The following is a 21,140-nucleotide window of genomic DNA, read 5'->3' as shown; positions in this document are numbered from 1 at the left end:
AGGAACTTATCATAACTACATTTTTGAGCCAGTTTCCAAGCGAGGGGTCGATTTTTTAAAATCTGGAGTTGCTTGCCTTGTGTATTTTTAATGACCGTGGACCTCGGATTTGTCAACCGGCATATAAACGTGAATTCTGCTGATATTTCGTTTAAATAACGTCAGTCATGAGTGCTAAAACAAAAATCAATGTTTAAAAAATAATATCCTGGCCTCGAGTGCCTGTGTCTTTCCCTACTTAACGAAATCTTTCAAAGGTTTCTTGTCATATGCCGGCTGCGCAATAGTCTACAATCATGTCGCTTCTTTAAATATTGCTGACAATAACCGACTTCCGACAACCTACATGTTAAATAAACTATTAAAACTATGTATGGGATATTGACTTTAGATGTAAGAAAACAATTCTATGACTTATATTTGTGACTTATACGGTTTTTTTTAGTTTGTTTTAAAAATGTCGCAATTTTACCCAGTCCAATGATGGCTAGCTCGACGTGAAAAACGATACAGGTTTTGAACGACATTTCGTTGCTTCACTTAAACTTAACGAGAAAATAAAACGTGTCAGTCAATAATGATTTTGTCAATTACTTCTGTGTCCTTGTACAAAGTGCTTCGGCAGTTACCATGACAACCAATCGTGATGTCGAAATGATCGATGTTCTTCATATTCACGTGAACGCTTACGCCACTCTATATTTCATTCCACGTAAGAAAACATTCACTTAGCATTAACTGTTGAAGATTACGTGTTTCAATGTTTGTTTTGATAATGTAATGAAAGAAAATACGCAACCAGTTTTTCTTCTGAAAAATCTGTGTACATAATGGGTTTGGATTACCGAAATTTATCAAATCGGATATACGCCAAAATATGTGTCGTTTATCAATTGATGATGTAATTTTCACTGATGAATATCAATAACTTCATAAAATGATCACGCAAGCGAACAAAATTAACGGCGTTTCTCTGCCGTTAGTGGCGTCAAGCATACATACACTAAAACCCCAATACCTCAATCAGCATGGTTACGTACTTGCTAAACGTTGAAATAATACATGGTGATTTATTGAGTACCTGGCAGATAACTAAAGTATACCATACAAGTAACACAAATTCTCTGATCATTTGCCGTGCGGCATAGCTCCTGTTTACACGACAAACTAGCTCCATCTTGATCCAACAAGCAGTGTTTACACTCTGATAAGAGAGGAGGGCGACCACTTCAAATCTACGATTATGCTTGTCATGTTATTTTATGAAGTGAAAAAATCCCCCGTATCACATAAAAAAGAAGGTGACTGTGATGAAATACATTGAGTACGTGCAGAAAAAGAAAGCGACGATGGCTGACCTTCAAATCCGAAGAAACTCTCAAAGTGACACCTTTCGATAAACCAAATTTAACAAATGGGAGAGAAAAAATCCTTGCCTGTATAAGTTGAAAACTAAATATTTTGAAGTTCAATATACTTTTTAAGTATTATTTTATGTGTTTGATATCGGCATAATCTTCAAATGACGTTTTTGTTAAAGCATGAGATAACGATATCCTTTAGTATCCTGCAGATACAAGACAGAGAGAAAAAACTTTTGCTAGTCTCTCGCTGTCAATACCATACGGACTAAGTCATTTGACCTCGGGGTCATACAAGTTGTTTATATCGTAACAAGATGGCGGCACCATGTGCAGAAAGAAACCAGATGTATCGTTATTCAAATTAAAGAACTGACAAAAAATGTATGTGAAACAAATTCAACACAACGTTCTATACATACGGAATATTTTGAGGAAGAACAAGGCGCCGTTCCATTCAATCGGCGCATTAATGTGTTTATATCAAACTCATGATTTCTTGGATATAATTACTTTTCAGTATTTCCATCAGTAAAATTTTGGTATTAATCTGATGGTGGCTGATGGAGTATGGGATGAATTGTCAGTGTAAAGAGGGGATGCTTGAAAATATTTTGTTATTGTGTGTGGTGATAATGGAAGTTGGGAGGATTGTCACTGTGTGTAGAGATGATGAGTAATACTGCATCGATGTACGCTGCTCGGAATGCTGGGTAAGATTGTGTCAGTGTATAGAATAGGGGATTGAGAAAGATCGTTTCAATTTGTTGAGAAGAGAATCATGGGAAATAAAGTGTATCAGTGTGTGAAGAGAATGGTGGGATATATTGTCTCAGTGTATGTTGCATGGTATGTTGGGGAAAATTCTCAGTGTGTATAGGGGATGCTGGGAAAACAAAACTTCGATATGTGTAGGGGATGCTGGGATGGGCGCTGTTGAGAATTAGGAGAAAGTTTGCAAACTCTATAATGTATTGAAGGAGAGGGTATGTTGACCTTTGTTCAGGGTGCATTACAAGTCAATTTCCATTTTTTATAAGGAATTCTTGGGTAATGGTGTCGGGTAGGAATGCTTTGCTATAACATTTTTTGTTGTAACATATTATCAGGACATGTTTGTATAGAACGGATGGAATGATTTTGATGAATAAGTAAACCTTTATTTGATAGATAAAGTTAACCGAGAGTCACATTATCATGTAAGACATAAGGTATTTTAATGTCTACCGATCAAAGTTCCTGGTACAGCACAGCGATAATGTTAAAACCATTGATTATGACATTAGTTGCTGACTTCACACAAATCTGTTTATTTAGACTGATTGCATGCGATACATGCTTTTGGATAGATGCTTCCGGATTCCATTTAAAGTACTTTTGTAGGATTAGAGGAGGACAAGAGGAGGTAAACCGATAGCCCAAAAGTGGACTGATGATCATTCACGAAAAATGTGAGTAAGAGGAAGAAGGATGTGTTATAAAAGATTAAAATATCAAGGTCATGAAGTTTAGCATTGTTGTACTATTCCGAGAATTCCCGAAACCCGGTATTTGCGTATTTTGATCATGCGTAGTAATATCTTCCTTGTTTCTTTGTCAACAAGTTACGTATCCACTATTAATGCCTGTTCATAATACTTTAGGATTGAATTCATAGACATACCACCAGATGGTTTAAAATATTTACTTTTTATTTTTTTACAGTTACGATACTATGAAACTGTTCCGAAAGTATTGAAGCAACTTTTTCATGTACAAAATCAAATATACACGAACGGATCTCGATTGAAGCACTTTTAAGTATCCTAAGTGTTTGTTGTGAACGATATATTATTCAACTTATCACGTGGCCATTCAAACGCTGTTTAGATTGTTAAGCCCTTGACCATTGGTCAAGAGAGCAGGAGATTTCGTCGTCATTACAGACGTTGGTCTTTGACCACTGACCAGGCCTTCCGTATTTACAGTGAACTTGACATTCCTTCCCACAAACTATGATGGTATTTATGGTGGCTTTCAATCTTACTCTTATTCAAGCTTGAATGTGTTCGAATTGTTATATCATATAATCAACCAATCAAAAGTTGTTTTTAAATAAAGAAGAACAATTTGATATAAGTGGTTAGTGTCATGATATGCATATATGTAAAAAAAAATCGTCGTCTTTCTACGAAGGTTAATCAATTTCCTCGTGTGCGGACATGTTCGTTCACAGATAAGGAAGTACAAAAAATACAAGTATGACTCTTGACATGTGCTCATTACAAATATCCTAATCATATCCGTGTGCGCTATCCACTTTAATTCTAAAGCTGGTATTTTACAGAAACAGATGGTTTCACGCATGGAAACAGGAACTAAACTTGATTTACAAGTATGGGAAGGAAATATTTTACTTAAGATAATTAACTCGTCATCACAAGCCGTTTATGAATATGAAAAGCCAAATGAATTTGTGTCACTGCATGTTTAAAACGGCATTAAGTATATATCTTAAGAAATCTCTCGTAATTGCCTACCTATATCCCTTCAGACAGGTGAAATAAGTGGAAACGAGCGGAAAGGAATTCACCCCCTAGGGATACAATTTTTGAAATATCTACCGCTCTGCTCTGCGAACGATTCATCTTTCCATCAAGGTGTTAATTCGTTCATTGACTTAATCGATTTGTACCAAGTTGAATGTTTACTTACCTTTAGGCAAATGAAGCGTCTGAACCAACCTACAGTATGTAAACACTATTTTTTATTGCCCTTTAGGTGAATAAAGCGTCTTGATCAGTTTTCAATGCAATTTTTCATAAATATATTTCTATGAAAACAAAATTAGACAGGAGATCGTAGACTGATACATTTGCAATGCTTCACGGGTGTACTGAATCAATCGTTACAACCAACTAATGGTAAGAAAGTATCAGGTCAACCAATCAATAGCTCGAATTCCACCAGCGCCAAACCTACAGATCGAACCAAGCCACCCTAACCCACACATCACCGCAATGTCGACAGCACAAATCACTCGACTGTCATTGAGTGTATATTTCGGAACATGGTTGCGGTATTAGGGGTCGTTTCCCAGTAGATAAGTGTATTCAGAATGTATTTACGGGTAGGTCTCTTCTATATAGACATTTAACGTTAGATAAGGACACGGGAGAAAATGTATGTCAGTCGTATAGGGCATTCGGTTCGGACAAAATATTGACCAGTTTCAGGACATATGTTAGTGTCTGGCACACGAGAAAAGCACGAGGCGAATGTCACGGTCAAACATCATTGGACGATTCTCATAATCAAGGCCTATGAGTGAAGCTAAGTTCACCAAACAATAGCCAGTTACAAGTTTTAATTAATTCAATATATAGAAATCAAAAAGGTTCTTATTTTAAGCATAGAGGCCTAGTTACACAAGACGCAAAAAAACAGCAACTTGATGCAAAGTTCGGACACATCGATCTATTTATACGGTGTATAAGTAATAAGCCATGTTGATACTTTGCCTTATGTGACACATATTTGTGTTACTGGGTGCAATATATTGATATGAGCAGAATGAGAAGAAGCGCCAATAGCCGGTCATCATTCGCATCCAAAGATATGTATTCTATACATAGTTCTAAAAATGGTAAGAGACCATTTATATATAAATCTACACTAAGTTCCAATAAAGGCAAACAATAGGATTGTCCGGAGAGAACCTGCTAATATCATTATCCCATTTGTCACGCTTGTTGCGCTGCACATGCCGTCAACGCATGTCAGTGGCGCGCACGTGCCGTAACGACTGCGTAATCGATTTGTCCCCCCTCCCCTTTTCACGTCGATAGATATTTTAAGGCGATTTTCTATACCGTTATCATGAACAGATATTTCATTTAATCGCAAAAACGAAATAATTAGTCGATAATTAATTTCCTTTTTATCAAGAGTAAGACACACCTCCTATCGTGGTCTTTGAACTTTCAACCAAGAGATCACTGATCGGTCGGCGATAAACCGGATGTTGACATTAGTACTAATTTTATGCCGAAAGCGCATGCGTGTAATGATTTCCATGAATGGATACTTGCTGTTATTCGATTTCAACACAGTAAGGAGTGACGTTCAAAATGTTTTAGACGGGATTTAGAGATCCGAGTCATCCCGTGGTGAAAATATGTGTTCTGATGCAAAGCATACCATATGGCATATACTGAAATTAAAAACTCATAAGATTATCTCCAAACGCCATCTTTAGTGTTGTAAGCTCCAACCAGTTGATGGATGGGGTTACACTTGCTGTACTGATAGGTTTGGTAAACTTCATTTCAAGCCGGTCTTCGTAACTTCATATTATTATTTTCGAGGAGAAAAAAACAAAGACAAAAACAAACAAACAGCTGAATGAAATACAAATTACGGTTTCTAAATATTTTTTGTGGTTGCCCTGTTTTTGTTATTTCCAAGGTGATAACGATTTTAATCCACATTGACGAAGATAACTATGCCAGGTTCTGGTCACACCTGGATGTCGCGGTAAGTAAGATATGCGAAGAAAACCACATCAAATAGCTTCGATCTGAATACCCTCTTTCCTGCCGGTTTATGAATGAGCCTAAACCAAAATGAAATGTTGATAATTTAGTACATATACTGTAAAACTGGGATGGGTTTGAAATATTTCACTCAAATACAAAGGAAAACCATAGGGTATACTGAGATAAAAGCATTTATCACAATTGCGAATGTATACCGGCGATGTATCTCACTAAATCCCATATATTCGGTAAGCTTGATTATGAAGCTACCTACCAAAAATGGGGAATGTTGAAGTCTCGACAAAAATGGCACTTTTAGAACAGAACTTCTCTTCTTTATAGAATTCATTGTAGTGTCAATAACTCAACAGGTAGATGACACTTTGTGAATAATTTTGAATATGGTAATAACAAAGGTCACTGACTTATATGTGGTATATGATTCATAAGTTTGGGAACTCGTGTGTAAAACAGAAACACAAAATCTTTAACCCGGGGTTTGTTAAATTATATATGATTTTACTTGCATATTTGCCGTTAGAATATGAAGATTCATAAGACGTTCTTGATACTTTTTTTTTTTAAATCAACTTGTTTAGATACTTTTGAGACAACAATGGTTTTCCTTTCTCATCTTCTCTTCAGTTTTTTTTTCTTTTGGCTGGTTTTCCTGAAATACAAATTGCAATTAATAGACATACATGTGAGTTAAGAATCAAGTTAAACTTATAACTGATTAGGTCGGTAAACACTTCATGTATAGAGATGGGGTGTCTGGTCGTTCTACAGGAGTATGACCGAGCATGAGCCCTATCAGACATTGACTCGTTCCGATCTTAATCAAATATTTGTTTCTGATTCGGTATAGAAGCCACATGTAGATAGTTCAAGCATATCTCACAATTAGGATCCCTATTATATATGTTTAAGTTCTACCTTTAAACAATTCCGCGAAATCGAATACAAGAATACCGGGAAACAGGACAAGGGTCATTTCTCACAAGTGGCCGCGCAAGGACGCAACTGACTGAGCTACGAACGGGAAACAGCCTCAAGCGAGTCAACAACCAGCTAGAACGGTTCACCAACAAAACATGACATATTTATTACATAATGTACTGCTCAAACAATGTATACCTGCACCATGGTGCCTTTCTTTTTACTCCAACAGACTTTCGGAACATATCTCGGTTCTTACATTTCCATCTAAAGTTAAGAATAGTGTTTGTTCCGATGGCTTTCTGTGATTTTCAGAAGAGGTACTGGACATCGTTGCTAATGGATGTCAGTTTGGTTCTAAATCCGACCTATTGCACACCTGTCGTGATGTGAATTGTTTCCCCGTACATTTCCACAATCCCCTTCTCCTATCCAAGTCACATTCCTTAGCGTTTCCGCTTTTGACCTGAATACTTTGAGACTCCCAATGATAAAAGTATGCCCGGTTCCCCATGTCTTTCTGATCTCTTCTTAATCGGTCGTAATCGGGTCCAGCCGAGATCGCGTGCCTTTGTCTTTTGTGGGGTCAGTGAACGAGGTTTTATTCCCTACCAGACTGTGTGATAAGTGATAACATACATATCAAATTACAGCCATCTTAAGTCATCATGTGTATTCTCTCAAGACATATATAGCATCATACATATGTCACTGCTTTGATTAAATATGGCTTCAGAGATTTTTTATTAAACGGCTGAAAGTAAACACTTCAAGTGTTCAACTATTTCTTTTTAAACGACAATTTTCATTGGTTGTTACAAAAGCGGAAGAAGGACGGATAACTAAACAATCGAAAACAAAACACGGTAGGAGAAATGCGGAAATACTTCAACGTAACCACTTGATATTATCTGCGTAATTTAACATGTACTAGCTTACATAACACAGAACCCTACATGAGCCTAGAAAGAATTTTATTACATGTATATACCGTATATATGTCCATAAAATGTTATGATCTAAACAACGTAACTTTAATTGACGTCACTTTACTCGAGATACACGTCATAGTATTCCTGTAGTATAAATGAGTAATAGAGGATGTGGTCACTGATTGTTCTTGTCATTAATTTTGTTCGTTTGTTAAGCTTGGTCATCTTTAACGCGTTGATCAAACAGTTCATAGAATAGGTTCTCTTACAGAATAAAACGTTAATCTACAAAGTGTCTACATGTCTGATTTCGAAATATTGAAATTCTGATATAAAATAAACTATTCTAAAAACATCCCAAATAAGAAGGAGTCAGTGTATTAATAGTTCGTAATCGTTAAGATAACCAAACTCTTGATAAAGAGCTTGCCGTTAGTTTGGGAAAACCCAAAGACGAGATGTGATGGCTAGTAAGTGGTCATTTTAAGTAAGTTGGGCTCTGTCTGACCTAGCCGTATCTTCTTTGACAGTAGTAAGCGCTCGCGGACAGTAGCGACCTGAGAAATCTATAAAAGTGACATACCAAATCAACATTCGGATGGGTATGACAGTATAACTGTCCTGTAGGGTGATTTTCTGACAGGCACTTGGCCTTGCTTAACCAATGAGGTGACCAGGCGTACTAGAAATATCTCTCTATCTAAATGGTCAGTCAGTGTCCACTTACACATATTTTATGCTATATTAAGTTCCTCAGTGGTGATATATGGTTTATATGTTATTGGTATGCCTTTCACTATACTGTCATACACACAACGATATACTTATTTCATAGTTTCTATTTCCCTTCTTTTCTTATCGAAAATGTTACGACATTTGTTTGCTTGAAAAATGTTGAATCTGTGTCATAAATACAGTTGTTCTTTATATGAATCGACGATCCCTGCTCGGGACAGTTTGGTTTCTTGGAGAACTGAGGTATATAGTTCCTTTGATAAAACAGTTTACCCCGATCGCTCTGGATTTTATGCGACGGGTTTCCCGCATGTCGTTCATTATGTTAGCTACCAGTTTATGAAAAGAAACGCCGGTACATGGCAATGACTGTTTATTGTAAACACAGCAATCCATAAAAGCAACCGTTACAGTTTAAGTCTATATTTTGTATATGAAATGTATGATTTACCATCACCTTGTGGCAATTGACCGTTTAAATTTTTATCTTTGTCTTGACAAATTGGAAGTGCCAATCTATATATTGATCTATATAACACGTGTTTACCTCACACATGATAAACAAAAACAGGTAACATTCTGAGCAACGTGAAAATATCATTACCACAAATGACAGACAGGTAAGTATTTGGCTGACATAGATCTATCTACTGAAGTAAAATGTATCACTTAGGTCTTGTGTTTAAATACATAATTTTTATCGTCATTTGTGTAGCACAACACGAAGAGGCTATATTTAGTATATCTCCTAAACAAATATTTATTAATTACAGTCACCAGAAATAGTTGTCCATTTAAAGCCATATTATATTTCTGTTCAAAAATGTGTATACCGTACCTAAATACTGCGTGGAATTCCAAATATTTGAAGCCTGAATTGAGGCATATTAACTCGCTATGGAATGTTTTGACGCCCACGGGGGCAAGCACAATATGACAAACCCCAGTAATTTATTAACACCTATTTGAGAAAAACTTTTCTCCTTGGACTACTTTGTCTACGTGCTCGTCCAATCAACAAGGTTGTGTCCACCTTGCCATAAAGTGATAGTTTTAGATAATGGAAGGATCTCAACATAAACGACACCAACAATGTGGTGCTAATCTGACGTCCACGCGTGACGCATCTCGTCGCTAGGTGTATTTATGAAATGACCAGTGGTCATTTAGGGTCAGTAGGTGACCAGCGTACCAGCACACATCGATATCAGACCATTCAATAAATAAATGACATACCGATGTATACCACAAGAATTTCCGGACACTATATCATTACTGCAAGCTTTAACAAGTTTGTGGAACTACACATGGAAACCGTTAGCCAATGGATTTTTAACAAATTAGCATATTAATGTATATCTGGTCGTGTATATTCTTGTTTTCACTCTGTTTCGATCAGATTTTTATATTGGCATTTAAAAGTGAAAATGCACGCGCTGATTTTTACGTTATTAATAAGTTAGTTTCATGTATCACCGCGGGATGTCGTAATACCTAGATACCTGGGAAACCACGGAGTGATATATTTCTGAATTCTTGTCATAGCTATTGTATGTATACATTTATTTATCGTATTGAGGAATTTCAGGCATACCTGGCTACGTCTAAGGTATTTTACGAAATTCTTTAACACACATTTGTCATTTGATATAGATCGAATTTTTCACATGGTCATTTCAAACAAAGATATAAGATGAATTCGCACGCTCTGTGTGTAACTACCTAGACACAACGGTATATATATATAGTCTAGTTCCTCATCACACAACAGGTGTACATTTGACAGGATGCAAATGGTCGTGGGTTTATTTCCTCGTCTGATTCACCTGTTTAATTCTTACTCGTGTATCCTATCAAAAATGTCAATATAAACAAAACATATGGGGCTTTCCGCCTTCATTTTCTCATCGTCGATATTTCCGCAAAGTGATCACAAATTTACATTTGTTACTATTTATAGGATACGTGACAGCCAATCTGCGAAGAACGTTATAAATTGAAACGAAAGACAGACCACAAACAGAAACCTGAGGTAAACCAAAATCAGGTAATATCTAAAAATAAATAACAAAACATTAAGAATTGTTTGTGTGTTTTTTGATCTCCCATTTCTAAAATTCAACCACCCCAAGTGAGAACTATGCGTTGAGTTGGCTTGTGAAGGACTTGATACGATTACACCATATATGTAACAATGCCTTTAATGATATTTTTGTTCAATTATACATGTTTGTTTATTTGTTTTAAGACGTTTTAATTTTGAATTAAAATTTGTACCCTCTAAGTCCTGATTCCATGGTTATTTATGATAAAACAAATACAAAAAATAACGTAAAGTGGAATGATGAAATTAAAGCTGAAATGAGAAAGATAAGTATTAACGAAGGGTGAACAGGGAAGTTATGCGCGCAGTTTGATGAGAAATCGACCCTTCGTACCTGCCCGACCTCCCAATACAGGTAAACACTGATTGGCACCTTGCCACAACACCGCGAGATTGGCTGTTAGGGTCTGTCTCCCGCATGGCAGAGATCGCCCGAGGTTTACGATCACAGGGTTTTAGTATTGAGTCATAACACACCACGTGCTCCGCTGTGTTTACAAACATTCGACCTGCCACGTCATAGCAGGTCACATGACCACGCTATAACTCGACAAATTATGAGAGATTTGTTAGCATAATAAATAAATTTTGAGACAGAAATGCCTTTGCTATGATTAAATTTGATGAAGTAGCTTTAAACAGTATACTTCAGAATAACATTGACGGAAAAATAAACAACAACAAAAATTTTCATACAAAAATATGTTCATATAATGTACATGAAAAGTAGATTATAATTGACGAAGCTAAAGGATTTCGCGTCACTACGTTATGAATGATTTATAACAAATGTTCGACACAGTTTCATAACAGAATATCGATGTTACAAGTACATGTAAGTAAACATTTCGTAATTTTCATGTAACAAATGACAAAAAAACAGTTATCAAATTTCTACACAGAACACGAGAAAATCAGAAAAAAGTATTTACGTCTCTGATTCCACTTAGTTTCGATTTTCCGTTATACTTACACGAGATAAGAATTACAGTTCAATTCTTACATAACATTGAAGACACAACTAGTCTACAAGAAATACAGACGAACAATTGAATTCCAGGGTTGCCAACCTAGTGGAGGAAAGAGTCTCTTATTCATGCCTTAAGTGATTACACTTGAAATTCTGGTAAAAATGGAAACTTTCGATAAAGTATTGTATGTGAAGCCGTCGGTTTTATAGTCAAGAAAGTGAAGATTTGACATCTGGACGTGAAACGAACGCGCGTACATCTATTTTTGATTGTTTTTTTTTTCAATTTCATCAAAAGAAATAAACAAACAGTTTTATCGTCTTTTATTTACGATAGAAATAATGATATGTGTTGATATTAAAGAGACTTGTTTGCTATAATAGCCGTTTAAGAGTACTTCTGATATTTTCAGAGTGTAGATTTAAACAGATTTTAGAACGATGATAATACCTCTTTATATCTCAGTCTTTTGATCCTGAAACATGTAAACAGTGCTTGTTACGTATGTATTATGAAATAGATGTAGATTAATGGGTCAGTAAACACAATGCCACGTTAATATCATACAGTAATCAAATCATCATAATCTAGGCCGTGATAAACTCATAATGGTACGTATGTACATTTGTTTACTATACAACACCACAATTGATGATATAACTCAAAGTTGTGTGATGTTGCCTTCGCTGTCCAGGTTGACTGACAATCTTTTCTCATCAAAACTACATAAGAATTATATAAAAATCCAAGTCCGATGTCAACATTTAAATAAGAATTTCGACGGTTTCCATCATTCAACTTTCACTTTGTTTTGTTTGTTTATTATTTTTAATTTTTGAAAGATTTTACGAGAATTTTCTATACATGTTTTGCTTTGATACTTGGAATACAAGGATGACGAGTTGTCGGTAAAAAAAATCATACTTTCCAGGAAACTGATGTTTATTACGAAATATTATTTACTGTTTACAATTACGCAGCGGATTATACTATTTTCAATCGTCTGAGATCTTATGTAGCTATTTTTTGCCAAAGAAATTTTCTATCTTTTTGTAATGATCAAACCATGGTGTAAGTTTATAGGATTTCTGATTTCGATTCTTGTTTCGTTTTGGATACAGAGTTTTTGTTTATCATTTGTCGTTGTTCACTACATTCCAATTTTAGAAATATCACCTGATCCACTCAAGGTAAAACATAATGGACGATGACCAACGTCGTCTTTGTTCCATAAAACCACGTGTTAATCGGCATGTGACTACATTCTTTGTATCGGATCGGCTGCCAAATACACAACAAAAATGCTGGCAATATTATGGTCTGCGTTACTCAGGAGTGTTCTATATATAAAAATAATAACAAACAAAACATTACGTATTAAATGTATACACCTATGCCAATTGATTAACTTTATAAATAATTCAGAACGGTTATGCTAAAAATAACTTTCGTTAATCCTGTATACGTTATTGATGATAAGTTGATTTGTAAGTAAATTCCGTATGTTATAGGTGGATAAAGATGTAACACGCTTGAGTCATTGTATCATGTGATGACATAAAAACATAAAACGATAGAATCGTCTTAATTTCGGCCTTTCCTTACCTTTATTTTAAAATTTTCTATAGAAGTTGAAAGTAAGATTTTACTGGTCATGGTGACTATATTATATTTCTCAAGAAACTGAGATTTAAAAGAGACACAAACTTGAAAATATGATTTGTCAAAGTAAAGGAGAATTCTTTTTTGCTAAATGATTTTTAGAACGTGTTTGGTTTTTGTCAAATTTGGAATTCATTTTGTAGATAATGTTATTATTATCATCATACAGTATAAATTGACGTTTACAGTTAATATGAGCAGCACAGCATTCTGTGGGCAATGCCACATGACGGAAAATATATCAGAAAAAACGATCACCAGGGATAGTTGAACCGGAAATGTGTGATTGAAAATAGAAAAAAGCGAACTCCGTTTTAATCCCGTGTTCAGGTTTTTACGTGATATGAAAGTTTTTTATGAGTTATCTCCCCCTTTCAAAAACCGAGTATCTGAAATGATATTGAAAATATTTAAATCAAGAAGACGACGAGCTCTTGGTGTTATTTATCAATTATTTATCTGACACTTTCATTGTGACTGAAACCACTTGTCATTCAATATTGTTCAGAACATGTTTCTTTTTTAATAATATATATCCACCTGTCACTAACTAAAAAGGTTCATGTGAGTTCTATTAAACACGGCGAACTGTAATAGAGACGCGGACGCGGAAATTTGATGTAAATTTGTAATATGACACCTGATATCCTACACTCTCTGATTGGCCAACGGAAAACAATCCTGAATTTTGATTGGGTACAGCGGTTATTCCGACTTCCTCAATCCTGGTTGACATATGTTTTTGTTTGTTTTCATCGGGGTGAACAGTTAGATATTATGATCTAATGTCTCTCTATATTTCCTGATATAAATAGTAAACCCAAAGTTTACTCTTGTATAGCACGGATTTTACAGCAGCAAAATATTCAACAATATTTTTGATCGAATCTGAAATTAGCATATACCATATCAAACCAAGACAAGACATCCAGGTCAGCAACTTATTATAGAATATATGAACAGTATTTTTTCAAACGGACGCAAGATTCTTTCGAGCGATTTTTGCGTTTAAAAAATTGCTTATTTGAACCCCAACAGAGTGATCAATATAACTGGACCACTGCATACAATAAATGTTGTTTCCATGATTAAAGCAATATGATAGGGTAAATATCATGTCAATATTTTAAATAAATGATAAAGGAAGTCACATACACACTATCTAACCAGGAAACTGTGATCATAACAATGTCCATACATTGCCGATAGCCCGTTCATTTTTTAACATATATTAGATGTTACATTTTTCTATAATAGAGGGGTGGTTCAGTACATTCCCAGTGTGGATCGATCGTGAATCGCTCTGTGCTGTCGTGAATCTGCCATTCGGCAAGTGATTTTGTAACACTTGTCCTGGATAGCATAACGTGGTCCTCCCGCACGCTTTTCAGCGAGGGTTTCCCCAGCTACTACACAGAGTCACCGCCTCAAGGTGACACAACTGCAATTCGCCTTGGTAAATGAAGATAAGTCGTAATTGCTATTTTGCGATGTGTTCTAAAGTCAATTACCTTATATTCTTCAGATAAATATATTTTTCGGCTCAAAAAATAACTTTTTAAAGACCGATTAAAAATTCACTGAAATTTATTTTCGCATTGACTTTATATATACATGAATCTCCAACTATATGAGTAGGTCATTTTTCCTAGAATGTATGCTTTATAATAGAGTAAGAATAACGCTTTTTCAAAGAATAAACATGTTGAATATAGATCAAGTGAATTTACATCTATTTTTACTTGGAGATGAAATTCTGTCCCTAACTACCAATACAGAAGTATTCAGACACGTGCAAATTTTTATCAAATCCAGCAACAGCTTTTAAGTAAAATGTACTAACTGTTAAATATATTATGTATGCCTTGTTAATGTTATCATGTATTGTATTAGAGGAAAAGGCGGTCATAAGTTAAAATAAGTTGTGCCTAATCCTCTGCTCAATTTTGGGGCAACAAATATGTTTAAATCTAAGGAAAATGTGTAAATATTACATTTAATTCGATGAATGCACGTGTCTCTTGGAGGAAAGAGTACATATGACCGCACTTTCCAAAACAAGTATTCATACTCATGAAAGGAACAATTCAATTAACAGTGGACAAAGGAAATGAAAGTTACTATGGAATAAAGCTATCTAGTGGACTGGTTCTGTTTAAATTTCTACTTCAAAAGAATCCGTACCGGTATTCTTTTATTCAAGATCATAGCCACAGGTAAATAACTTATTATCGTTATCCAATCAATCCATACATTCAGTAATGATCTGATTATTTTGATGAACATAGTTTACAATTGACCAATTTCATTTCTATTTGTTTGGTAAAAATAGCCTACTTTTATAACATTAGGCAAACTGAGGTTAAAAACTGGAGCGGTAAACAGACCCTAAACGAAGTGATCTACCTGTGATAATAAATTACACATTACCGTTAAATTGTTTCCTATTTCAGGAGGTTTTCGTTTCACTACCGGCGGAGATAAAACACGCCCCTTTAAGAACCCCGTGGATAAGGGTTCAATGTTGCGTCACGCTGATATCGCCGTACTGAATGTACTCGTGTATTCGCTAATTGAAATTATAACGTCTCTTGATAAACAAAAATAATCGCAATAAAACAGCATCACTTTATGGAGAAGGAATATCCAATACTACAGCCTAAATTAATTTTTTTTTTCAATTTAACAGACCCAAATGTTCAATAACGTAAGAGACGTTATATGTATACACAACGATAAACACACACAGGTAAATTAGTAGCAAATGTCACGATAAACTAATTTATGCCGAGTAAAAATATCTAAAACAGATCCTTTTCATTTCTGATTTAAAATAAGTCAATCTATGAAAGAAAACCTGTCAGAAATGTGTGAAAGACAATCCCAATTTGTTTGTAGTCTGTTTAAATCGCTATATTTTTTGTTACGTTTATGTGATGTTTACCAGGATCAAACAACTTCACGCTACTAGATCTTAAAAAAAGACGAGGCACTATTAAGTTCATTTCACCTGTTAAATAATTACAAGCAAATTATGCAAACATTTGAACAAAAACATATTGTCAGTGTAGTTTCTACTGCTTTCCAGGCTTGGTAGGTTAAAATGACGACATATTTGTAAATGAGAAAGGCTGTTGTTATCCAAGTTATCATTGTAGGAACTTTCCCTGGACTAAGCCAATCTGGATAATAAGAGATGTTTGGTATGTGACCAGATTTCAACACACTATTCCAACTCATTACTAGTCATACTAATATTCAGAAATACCATAACGGTAATATCTGTTAATGACTTACATGTATGTCTTAAAAACTAATAAAAAAAAATACATTGCTTTACTGGCAATCTTTTCAACGTGAGTAGAACATCTAAATCTTTAACACCGGTTTTTTTATATATGCTTCTCCACTCATACAGTACTCGAAGTCTACTTATTTGAAAAAAAACAATGATGTAACATTAATATTAAGAGATATTATCCAAGTTTGGCACCCATCATAGACTTGGTCAATGTCGGACTGAAGTCGATAACGATCCTGTGCTTACGTATGCTTTTACTAGACATACCATTGTCAGCACACAGGAAAGGATTTGAAAAATAATAACAAAGGAATTTAATACAAATCTTCAGGCCGATGATGTCAAAAGTCCGAGGGTAAAGTATATTTTTAAAACCAATTATACAGATGTAAGGAAACAGAATTGTGGAAGTATAGCTATACTTACATCAATGTTATCACAAAAAGTACTATTTAGATAATCTACTAGTTAAGTAAGAGGGAAAAATGAAAATATTTTTGTACATGAAACAAAATTCTCACCTGTAAGACCAATAAAAACGAAAAGATAAAAGTTTGTTTTACTTAGTGATTTTCCTAGTAGATTGATCTAAAACAAACATTCCTTATAGAACATCTGACTCATCAGGTAACGAACTATTATGGCCCAACCAACGAACAGATACAATTTTTTTAGCGTGAGATGAGGGAACTCCGTGCGTTTAGATGTTAACCTGCGTCATGTAGCATATGGACAACAACAAAGGAACGATCAAAAATAATTGTTGTATTGACATAATCGAATTATTACAGGTAGAACAGGACGGTCTTTGTTGCCTCCCGCCTTCGCAAATCAATTGTTAGGTACGTCTGGCGATGTCTGCGGCAGGTGTATCTGACTTGTATCCTCGTCCGCACATTATCATTACCTGGAAAAACATTGTCTGTTCACCGACATTCTCATTGAATTATTTCTGATAGTCGGTGCCACAACAAATGATGTTAACGGAAGTTGGTCGAGAAAATATGAAAATAAAATCAAATATAATTTTGACATCCATTGCATATATGTTAACTACACTATAAATAATTTATTATTGCTGAAATCTCAATAAGCATCATATTATACGAGATCTATTTCACTGGTCGAGTTCAGTTTTCTAGCATAATACACATAGGGCATCATTAGTGAAATGGTCGCACGGTCTGTCGACTGATTTTCTAACTTGGGCTTCGAGTTCTGGAAGGAAGGTCATCGTGGTCTCTAGACAACGGTCACGCTCGATATCTAGGTCACGTGACGACGGTATTCACTTCGAGGATTAGGTCACATGATGAGGACAGTGGTTGCGATAGATAGGTAGGTGTCAAGACGAGGGAGGTCAGACTCGGTATTTACTCATATTAAGATCACACCATGACGGAGGTCAGACTCAAATATCTTGAGATCACATGACGCCGGATGTTTGACTCGATCGTACCACATATTTAAATCACATGACGACAGAGGTTTGACTCGATAGCAACACATCTTTAGATCACGTGACAACGGAGGTCCTACTCGATAGTAACACATCTTTAGATCACGTGACAACGGAGGTCTGACTCGATAGTAACACATATTTAGATCACATAACGACGGAGGCCTGACTCGATGGTAACACATATTTAGATCACATAACGACAGAGACTTGACTCGATAGTAACACATATTTAGATCACATTACAACGGAGGTTTGACTCGATAGTAACACATATTTAGATCACATGACGACGGAGACTGATTCGATAGTAACACATATTTAGATCACAGGACGATAAAGGTTGACTCGATAGTAACACATCTTTAGATCACGTGACAACGGAGGTTTGACTCGATAGTAACACATATTTAGATCACATAACGACGGAGGCCTGACTCGATAGTAACACATATTTAGATCACATAACGACAGAGACTTGACTCGATAGTAACACATATTTAGATCACATAACAACGGAGGTTTGACTCGATAGTAACACATATTTAGATCACAGGACGATAAAGGTTTGACTCGATAGTAACACATATTTAGATCACATGACGACAGAGGTTTGACTCGATAGTAACACATATTTAGATCACATAAGACGGAGGTCCGACTTGATAGTAACACATATAGATCACATGACGACAATAGTCACACTTGGAAGTAACACACACGAGCTAGACAAAGTTAGTCACGTGACAGGTCACGCGGGGAACGACCTACGCATAAAGACATCTTTTATTGAAGAGACTTCGATAAAACTCGCTTTCCATCCTTTGGTTTGGCTTGTGTTTATCAACTCTTTATTCTGAGACGGGGTCTCCTCACTGAACAACATATGAGGTGTCCGTCGCATGCTACCCAGGGCAATTAGGGTCAGATGTATTGCCCAAGAACAGCACAGACCGGTCCGTTTCTAAGCTTCGTGGGAAACACACAACCACCACGGGTAGAGGTTCTTCGAACCACACACTTGGGATCTCTCACCTGTGAATACGAAGGCCGAAACAGTAACTATCTGAGTTAACGTGTGCCATTCGGTCGTATCATATCTCACCTCATTATGCAGGCACATACACAGTTAAGACATATATAGATTAATAAGCATTGCATCAACATCCAGTACATTGTATCGATAGCCAACAGTACATTGTAGCCATAGACAGAACATTGTAGCGACAGACGATACATTCTAACAATAGACAGTACATTGTAGCGATAGACAGTAGAATGTAGCGATAGACAGTACTATGTAGCGATAGACAGTACAATGTAGCGATAGACAGTACACTGTAGCGATAGACAGTACAATGTAGCGATAGACAGTACAATATAGCGATAGACAGTACATTGTAGCGATAGACAGTACATTGTAGCGATAGACAGTACAATGTAGCGATAGACAGTACATTGTAACGATAGACAGTACAATGTCGCGATAGACAGTACAATGTAGCGATAGACAGTACAATGTAGCGATAGACAGTACATTGTAGCGATAGACAGTACAATGTAGCGATAGACAGTACAATATAGCGATAGACAGTACATTGTAGCGATAGACAGTACATTGTAGCGATAGACAGTACATTGTACGGATAGACAGTACATTGTAGCGATAGACAGTACATTGTAGCGATAGACAGTACAATGTAGCGATAGACAGTACATTGTAGCGATAGACAGTACAATGTAGCGATAGACAGTACAATGTAGCGATAGACAGTACATTGTAGCGATAGACAGTACAATGTAGCGATAGACAGTACAATATAGCGATAGACAGTACATTGTAGCGATAGACAGTACAATGTAGCGATAGACTACAGAACATTAATGTGACATACACGTACAAAACATTATTACACACGTGTAATGTATCGACATACATGTTAAAGGATTTTTCTCACGTTTTGATAGATCTACCAATATACTTGTACTATTGGTAGTAGTACCGATAAACCGGATTCTTAATTGCTTATCAATGCCGGTCACGATTCCATTAATTCAATTTCAACAAATAAATTTCGCGGTCTACAATCATTGAGCTTAGAGTAATCAATGATTGATCGATCACAGCTGTTCTATGGATGTTGAAATTACATTCGCTAAATTAACTGCATATCAAACGATTTTAAATTGATTTCAATTTACAGCTAAAAGTCAGTTGTATGAAGGAATGTTTGTGGTATAAACATATGTACTTTTAAATCGTTAAGATATGTTACCTAAAAATACAAATACGGCGTATATTCAATATTGTGCTATTTTTGAAAGTGCAAATTGTTGTAGGGCTTAATCAACTATTTCAGATTTTCTCTTTTCAATAGATGGAAACTGTAAGGAAACATTGATGATCACCTGGCTGGTTTTTGCCTGTTACTCTCAAGGACAAGTCACACTACCATAAAATTCTTATTTACTTTTGTACTTTTAAGAACAAGTTAGTTTAGTGGAAGTTGTTGTATAAAATGTTTCGAAGTAACCATTTGTAAATATTGACAAAGTTTGTTTATTGGCATTTCTACTTGTCGACATATTGCCCATTAAATGTGACAGTGAGTTGTTTTGTACCTTAAAAGACGACAAGAATGTCAATCATCAGGCGGAGAATGAAAGTGAAATAAATCTTTAGAATCAACAGTTTCTAGTTGTAGCCTATTTGATTGTGTCTTGCGATTCATAAGGCAAACGCCAGCCTCGGTTCCACTTAGTTTATAGGGTCACGTTTAGGTCATAGCAAATTACCGTATGAAAAACAATTTTTAAAAAGACTGAACGATGCTAGAAATCGCTAATAACAACCAGAAAATTACAAATTAAATTGTCTTGTGATTTGAATTTCATGTGTCAAAATTGCATGTGTTGACATTCATTTCCGGTAGTCTCGTAACATCCTTTGGTATCTGGTTGTTCCGGTCAGTTTCCCATGCCCTGATGGCTTTTGACTTTTTGATTTCCCATCTTCCGGTGAGATTTTCTAAACAGTAAGATTTACGAACGCATCGAATTCCAACATGCAAATTGATAGCAGGTCACAGATGTAACAAGGCAAGTCGGTAAATTACAGTTCCCAACAGAATAGGAAATTATGTGCCAAGAATGCACTGA

General features: G+C 35.6%; 1 long non-coding RNA gene across 1 annotated transcript; it reads left to right on the top strand.

Moving 5' to 3' along the window:
- Positions 1-2,261: 2,261 nt before the first annotated feature.
- Positions 2,262-3,127, top strand: LOC132561524 (uncharacterized). The gene is made up of 3 exons (XR_009554711.1): positions 2,262-2,347; positions 2,745-2,812; positions 3,066-3,127. It is a non-coding gene; the product is annotated as an uncharacterized LOC132561524 (long non-coding RNA).
- Positions 3,128-21,140: the final 18,013 nt, after the last annotated feature.

Source organism: Ylistrum balloti, unplaced genomic scaffold (assembly GCF_031769215.1).
Source record: "Ylistrum balloti isolate Yb309-2 unplaced genomic scaffold, AGI_CSIRO_Ybal_v1 Utg371224, whole genome shotgun sequence".
NCBI classification, from domain to species: Eukaryota; Metazoa; Mollusca; class Bivalvia; order Pectinida; family Pectinidae; genus Ylistrum; species Ylistrum balloti.
Note: the sequence above shows the minus strand (reverse complement) of the source record. Positions and strands in the feature narration are given on the sequence as shown.